The following is a 7990-nucleotide window of genomic DNA, read 5'->3' as shown; positions in this document are numbered from 1 at the left end:
TAGTTACGCCATGAAAGTCTGTCCCCAGACGACCTAGGGCGTAACTGTACGCCCTGGGTGTTTCTCCCGCTATGAAGCGTGCTCCGGAGCGGAGCGCGCTTCACAGCAGGTGGGGGCCGGCTGCAATCAGCAGCCGGGACCTCACCGGTAATGACACGCGGCAGCGCGATCGCTGCGCGACCGCGGCGTTTAAGTGTAAGTGACAGGGGGAGTCCCCTGTCACTTACCGATCGGGACCCCCGCAGTATGACTGCGGGGGTCCCGATCGGTAAAACGGACTGCCGGAGGTCTCTCACCTGCCTCCGTGCGGTCCGATCGGCGATCTGCTACACTGAGCCTGCACAGGCAGGCTCAATGAGCAGATCGCCGATAACACTGATCAATGCTATGCCTATGGCATAGCATTCATCAGTTCAGAAATCAAACTAATGTATGTAAAAGTCCCCCAAAGGGACTTCAAATGTGTAAAAAAAAAAAGTTAAAAACACTAACACACTACCCCAAAACCCCTCCCCCAATAAAAGTCTAAATCACCCCCCTTTCCCATTATATAAATAAAACATATAAAAATAAATAAACAAATAAACATATAATATATTGTAGCGTGCGTAATTGTCCGATCTATTAAAATATAACAAGCGTCATTGCGAACGGTAAACAGCGTACACGAAAAGAGGGAAAAAAGTGCGCGGATTACCGATTTTATGTTACATTATATATAAAAAAAAAATTAATAAAAAGTGATCAAAACGTCCGATCTTCACAAATATGGTATTAATAAAAACTAGAGATCATGGCGGAAAAAAGTACACCACATACAGCCCTGTAGGTGAAAAAATAAAACCGTTATAAGCGTCACAATAGGCCCACTTTATTTATAATTAATTGCCAAAAAAAAGGATTTCATTTAAAAAAAATATATAACATTAGAGAATCTCTGTAAACCTGCATATGGTTGTGTTCGGGCTGACCTATAGAATAATAGTGTCATGTCGCTGTTACCATATAGTGCATTACGTAGACACAGGAACCCCCCAAACGTTACCATATTGCATTCTTTTTTACGATTTCACCTATTTATATCTTCATAAATAATATATTTGGAATTCCATCATACATGTTATGGTAAAATGAAAGACGCCATTACAAAGTACAACTATTCCTGTAACAAATAAGCCCTTACATGGCCTTGTAGATAAAAAACTGAAAGTGTTGGAGCTCTTAGAAGGGGAGGAGGGGAAAACGGAAACACTAAGATCAAAATTTGCGCGGTCCACTGGGTCATTTTGGGCCTGGTCCTCAAAGGGTTAAACAAAATTAAAGGTGAATAGTAGTTACGGTGGAGAATTCTAAATTGAACCAGCTTGTGAGCTTCATTCATGGAAACGTTATCCAAGTTTGTACATATATTCTGCCATGCCTCCTTCGCGAGATTGCCAACTTCCTGTTCCCACTTTACCTTCTTACTATCTAGTGCGACATACTTAATTTCATTAGCCAAAATTTTGTAGATCAAAGAGAGACCTCTTCTTGCCTTTCCCATGCCCTGTATCACTGAAAATATTCTGTGCTCATTAATCACGAAATAACTCACACCATCTGATGCTTTACACGCGTGCTCTAGTTGTAGAAAAAAAAAAACTGTGCTTCTAGTTCATAACATTCCTTAACCCCTTCGTGCTGCAGCTAGTTTGGGCCTTAATGACCAGGCTAATTTTTCAAAATCTGACCTGTCTCACTTTATGCTCTTATAGCTCAGTGATGCTTTAACGTATGCTAGCGATTCTGAGATTGTTTTTTCGTCACATATGGCACTTTATGTTAGTGGCAAAATTTGGTCACTACTTTGTGTGTTTTTTGTAAAAAACATCAAAATATCATGAAAAATTTAAAAAATTTGCATTTTATGAACTTTGAAATTCATATGTGGGCGTAAACCACTGCATGGGCACACAGGAGGGCTCAGAAGGAAAGGAGCGCCAATTAGCTTTTTCAATGCAGATTTTGCTGAAGAAGTTTCCGAGCGCCAGGTGCGTTTGCAGTGCCCCTGTAGTGCCAGCGGAGTAAAATCTCCCAATAAGTCACTCCATTTTGGAAAGTGCACCCCTCAAAGAATTTATTTTGGGGTGTGGTGAGCATTTTGACCTCACAGGTAATTGAGGAAAGTATTCAAAAGTAGACAGTAAAAATGAAAAACTCGAATTTTTCCAATAATATGTTCCTTTAGTTTGAAATTTCTCAATTTCACGAGGAACAGGAGAGAAATGTCACCCCAATATATGTAAAGCAGGTTCTCCTGAGTAGAACGGTACCCCATATGTGGGCATAAACCACTGCATGGGCACACAGCCGGGGTCAGAAGGGAAGGAGCAACAATTTACAGGAGCAAAACCGCAGCTAGTAATGGTAATCAGAATAGCGCAGTTACTAAAATAAGATAAAAAAAATGAGATTACATGTAATGTGGGGTGGTTACGGACAACCAGGGGTGGTTATGGGCAACCTGAGGTGGTTACAGGTAATCTGGGGTGGTTACGGACAACATGGGGTGGTCACGGGCAACCTGCTGTGGTTACGGCAACCTGGGGTGGTTACAGGCAACGTGGGGTGGTTACGGGCAACGTGCGGTGGTTACGGGTAATCTGGGGAGGGGTTAGGGGTAATTTGGGAGTAAACTGCAATTATTACTATAATAAAAAGTGTGTGTTTTATTTTTTTGTATGTTTGTCACTTTTTGTACTTTACATATTCATTTTCACTGTATTACTATGATTACTGTAATATTTTCTATCACAGTAATCATAGTTCAGTGACAGAGACCAAATTGGTCTCTGTCACTTTAAATTTTCAGAGTTGGCTGGTTGTGAAGCGCATGCGCACTTCATAACCAGCCAGGACGTCGAGGAGGACGGAGCTCCAGGAGCAGGTGAGTATATGGGGAAGGGGGGGGGGGGGGGTGACTGGGGGACGGGGGTGACAGGGGGGGGTGGGGGGGCGACTTGGGGGGTGGGGGGACATCACTTTTTATCCCCTGTCACCAATCATTCATGGTGACAGGGGATAAAAAGTGCCGGGAGCACATGGTACAAGCGATCAGCGGTATATAGTATATACCGCTGATCGCTTGTACCGGGACCCCACAGGGGGGGTCCCGATGACTGCCCCATGCTCTCCGCTACCTCCGGTGCCGGAGAGCATGGGGCTTTCATTCATTTTAACTTTTCCATCGCTGTGAACCGACATTAGTCGGTTCACAGCGATGGCGGCGGCCATCTTGGAAATGATGGCCGCCGGGGGAGGGGGGTTAGTGATCGCCCTACTAGGGGGGGCTGATCTGAGGTCTGGGGGACATTTAATTCATCTCGCCACGCCGTAGATTCACGGCGGGGGGAGATGAAAGGCGGCGGCAGCACCGGTAATCCCCTTTACCGACGGCCGCCGCTATAACGTTAATAGCGGCGATCGTCGGTAAGGGGGGGGGGGGGGCGGGACGGACCCCACACACTACCCCAACCCCTCAGCTACCTCCGGTAGCCGGGGGGATGGGGTGGGGGCCGTCCCGGCCCCGCAGCCTTATTCTCTACCATCGCCGTAAAAAGCTGATGGCAGCAGAATAAGGACCATTGGTGACTGCCGTAAAAAGCCGTATCGGCGGTCACTAAGGGGTTAAAGCGGAACTGTCATGTTTTTTTTTTATTGCAGAAATCAGTAGTATAAGCGATTTTAAGAAACTCTGTAATAGGTTTTATTAGCCAAAAAAGCCTCCTTCTGTACTCAAGAAGCAATCTTCCAGCCTCCCCCCTGACTTCTTATCTGTGCATCAAACACGTCTTCATTACAGAGAAGCCAGTGAAGACGGGTTCTGCTCTCTCCATTCTATCTTTATGGAGGGGGTAGGGGCTGGGGGAGATGAGGAAGCAGGAAGAGGTGACATGAAGGTCAGCTGTTTCTAGACTGTCTGGGCACCTAAAATGCTAAATTCAGGTGTCAGAAAGGTCAGTGCTTATCTATGAACTTACTGAGAGAAGATTGCAGGGTGTTGTGCTTTGCAGAAATCCTCCGTACTCAGTCACTCCTAACAGCCCCTCCCCTCTCCATAGCCACATAATGGACACAGAAATCCTGCTTCATCTGATGTGAGGGGGAGGCTTGGAGATAGCTTTTTCGGTCCAGAAGGAAACTCTTTTAGTACAGAAAACCTATTACATAGTTTTTTAAAATCACTTGTACTATAGATATTTATTGTTTTCAGAAAAATGACCCTGAAATGACAGTTACGCTTTAACCTCTTGGAAAGTCATGAGCTTGCCACTCTGAAAAAGCTGCGATACCAACTTTTACGTGCCAAAATTTCCAGTTGTAAATCTTCATAAATTCCAACAAGTGGAAATTGCTCCATAATGGAGAACAACTCATACTACCCACTATACAACATCTTTGCTTAGTGTAGGACCATACTTTATCGTATAGATTACATAGTGAATTGTTAGTTACCCCACCACCCCAGAAACCAGCTTCAAGCAATTCAAATACATTGACATAATTACTAATCCCAACCTTGTGCTGAAGAGGGGAAATACTTTTCCATCCTGCTAACTTACTTAAATGTGAAGAAATAAAATATAATCTAAGATCGGGCATGGAAAAGCCACCTACCCTTTTAGGGTCACTGAAAGCTCTGTATTTAAGTCTCACCCGTTTCCTCCCCCACCCGTTTCCTTCCTAATCCACCCATCACTCACCCATACAGGGGAAGCTCCAAAAAAGAAGAGTAGCTGTGGAAGGACGACCATCTTTACAATGGCAAGTCTATCTGCCATTGAAATTGGTAGCCTTTTCCACACATTAATTCTCTTTTCCAGGTTTTTAGCAAATGGCTTAATATTCAACTCACAAAAGTCACTAACGTTGGGTCCTATCTTGATACCCAGATATTCCAGCGGCTCCATGGGCCCTAAAACCCTTAACTTACCCGTGACGGCGGAGGAGGATCCCAAATTTAGTAAGGAAGACTTATCCCAGTTGATGGATAACCCAGACGGGATAATATACTCACTCAGTTCATCTACAATACGCGATAATTTACTGTCAGGGTCCTTAACCAACAATAGAATGTCATCGGCATACAACAGGAGTTTGTTCTTATTACCTTCTATACCGAACCCCTCATAGTCCAACCGTGTCCTGACCCACTGTGCCAAAGGTTCTATATACAGTGAAAATAAAAAAGGGGAGAGTGGACAGCCTTGCCGAGTTCCTCGGCCGAGCGCAAAGGGTTCTGAAGGGTTACCAATAACCCCTTGCCGCATATGGACGTACCGGCACGTCCAAATCTGCATACAGTTCCTGCAGATGGACGTGCCGGTACGTCCACGGGATGACAGGGGTGCAGGAGCTGCACTCCTGTCATCCCCGGCGGGGCCCGGCTGTCAGTGATAGCCGGGCACCCGCCGAGATCTGCGCCGAGCCCGGATCCCGGCAGTTAACCCCTTAGTGACCGCCGATACGGCGGTCACTAATGGGCCGGCACTGCAGTGCTTTTCATCTCCCCCCACCGTGAATCCACGGTGGGGGGAGATGAAATAAGTGAATCAGACCCCAGATCAGCCCCCCTTCCTAGTAGCCAGTCACTAACCCCCCTCCCCCGGCGGCCATCGGATCCTGTGAACATGAGTTTATCTGTTCACAGCGATGGAAATGTAAAAATGAATTAAAACCCCATGCTCTCCGCCACCGGAGGTAGCGGAGAGCATGGGGCAGTGATCGGGAACCCCCCTGTGGGGTCCCGGAACAGGCGATCGGCGGTATATACTATATACCGCCGATCGCCTGTTCACAGTGCAGGGATGCACTTTTTATCCCCTGTCACCATCAATGATTGGTGACAGGGGATAAAAAGGTGTCAGGGTCCGTCCCCCCAGTCACCCCCCGTCCCCCAGTCACCCCCCTACCCCTTATACGTTACCTGATCCTGGAGCTCCTTCCTCCTCGACGTCCTGGCTGGTTATGAAGTGCGCATGCGCTTCACAACCAGCCAGCTCTGAAAATTTAAAGTGACAGAGACCAATTTTGTCTCTGTCACTGAACTATGATTACTGTAATAGAAATTATCACAGTAATCATAGTAATACAGTGAAAATGAATGTGTAAAGCACAAAAAGTGACACATACAAAAAAATAAAACACACACTTTTTATTATAGTAATAATTGCAGTTTAAATTACCCCTAACCCCCCCAGATTACCCGTAACTACCGCAGGTTGCCCGTAACCCCCCCAGGTTGTCCGTAATCACGTCAGATTGCACGTAACCCCCAGATTACACGTAACCACCGCACGTTGCCCGTAATCACCGCACGTTGCCCGTAACCACCGCACGTTGCCCGTGACCCCCTCCAGATTGTCCGCAATCACCCCAAATTACATGTACCCACCCCAGATTACCTATAAGCACTTCAGTTTATCCGTAACAAATCTAGATTGTCTGTAACCCCCCCCTAGGTTGCCCTAACCACCGCAGGTTGCCGTAATCATGCCAGATTACATGTAACCCCCCCAGATTGCACACAACCACCGCAGGTCGCCTCTGACCACCGCACCTTGCCACTGACCAACCCAAATTGCCAATGACCCCCTCCAGATTGCCCGTAACCACGCCAGATTACAGGTACCCACCTCAGATTACCTAAGAGCATTTCAGTTTATCCGTAACCACCCCAGATTGTCCGTAACCACCCCACGTTGCCCGTAACCACCTCATGTTTACCGTAACCACAGCAGGTTGCCTGTAACCACCCTAGATTGCCTGTAAGCACAGCAGGTTGTCTGTAACCACAGCCGGTAGTCCGTATCCTTGTCAGGTTGCCTGTAACCACCCCAGGTTGCCTGTAACCACCCCAGGTTGTCCGTATCCACGTCAGGTTGCCTGTAACCACCCCAGGTTGCCTTTAACCACCCCAGGTTGTCTGTATCCACGTCAGGTTGCCTGTAACCACCCCAGGTTGTCTGTAACCACAGCCGGTTGTCCGTATCCTTGTCAGGTTGCCTGTAACCACCCCAGGTTGCCTGTAACCATCCCAGGTTGCCTGTAACCACCCAAGGTTGTCCGTATCCACGTCAGGTTGCCTGTGACCACCCCAGGTTGTCTGTAACCACAGCCGGTTGTCCGTATCCTTGTCAGGTTGCCTGTAACCACCCCAGGTTGCCTGTAACCACCCCAGGTTGTCCGTATCCACGTCAGGTTGCCTGTAACCACCCCAGGTTGTCTGTAACCACCCCAGGTTGTCTGTAACCACAGCAGGTTGTCCGTATCCACGCCACGTTGCCTGTAACCACCCCAGGTTGTCTGTAACCACAGCAGGTTGTCCGTATCCACCCCACGTTGCCCGTAACCACCCCAGGTTGTCTGTAACCACAGCAGGTTGTCCGTATGCACGCCACGTTGCCCGTAACCACCCCAGGTTGCCTATGACGACCCCATGTTCACCGTAACCACCCCAGGTTGTCCGTAACCACCCCAGGTTGCCTGTAACCACCCCAGGTTGTCCGTATCCACGTCAGGTTGCCTGTAACCACCCCAGGTTGCCTTTAACCACCCCAGGTTGTCTGTATCCACGTCAGGTTGCCTGTAACCACCCCAGGTTGTCTGTAACCACAGCCGGTTGTCCGTATCCTTGTCAGGTTGCCTGTAACCACCCCAGGTTGCCTGTAACCACCCCAGGTTGCCTGTAACCACCCCAGGTTGCCTGTAACCATCCCAGGTTGCCTGTAACCACCCAAGGTTGTCCGTATCCACGTCAGGTTGCCTGTGACCACCCCAGGTTGTCTGTAACCACAGCCAGGTTGTCCGTATCCACGTCAGGTTGCCTTTAACCACCCCAGGTTGCCTTTAACCACCCCAGGTTGTCTGTATCCACGTCAGGTTGCCTGTAACCACCCCAGGTTGTCTGTAACCACAGCCGGTTGTCCGTATCCTTGTCAGGTTGCCTGTA

Source organism: Dendropsophus ebraccatus, chromosome 1, assembly GCF_027789765.1.
Source record: "Dendropsophus ebraccatus isolate aDenEbr1 chromosome 1, aDenEbr1.pat, whole genome shotgun sequence".
NCBI lineage: Eukaryota > Metazoa > Chordata > Amphibia > Anura > Hylidae > Dendropsophus > Dendropsophus ebraccatus.
Note: the sequence above shows the minus strand (reverse complement) of the source record.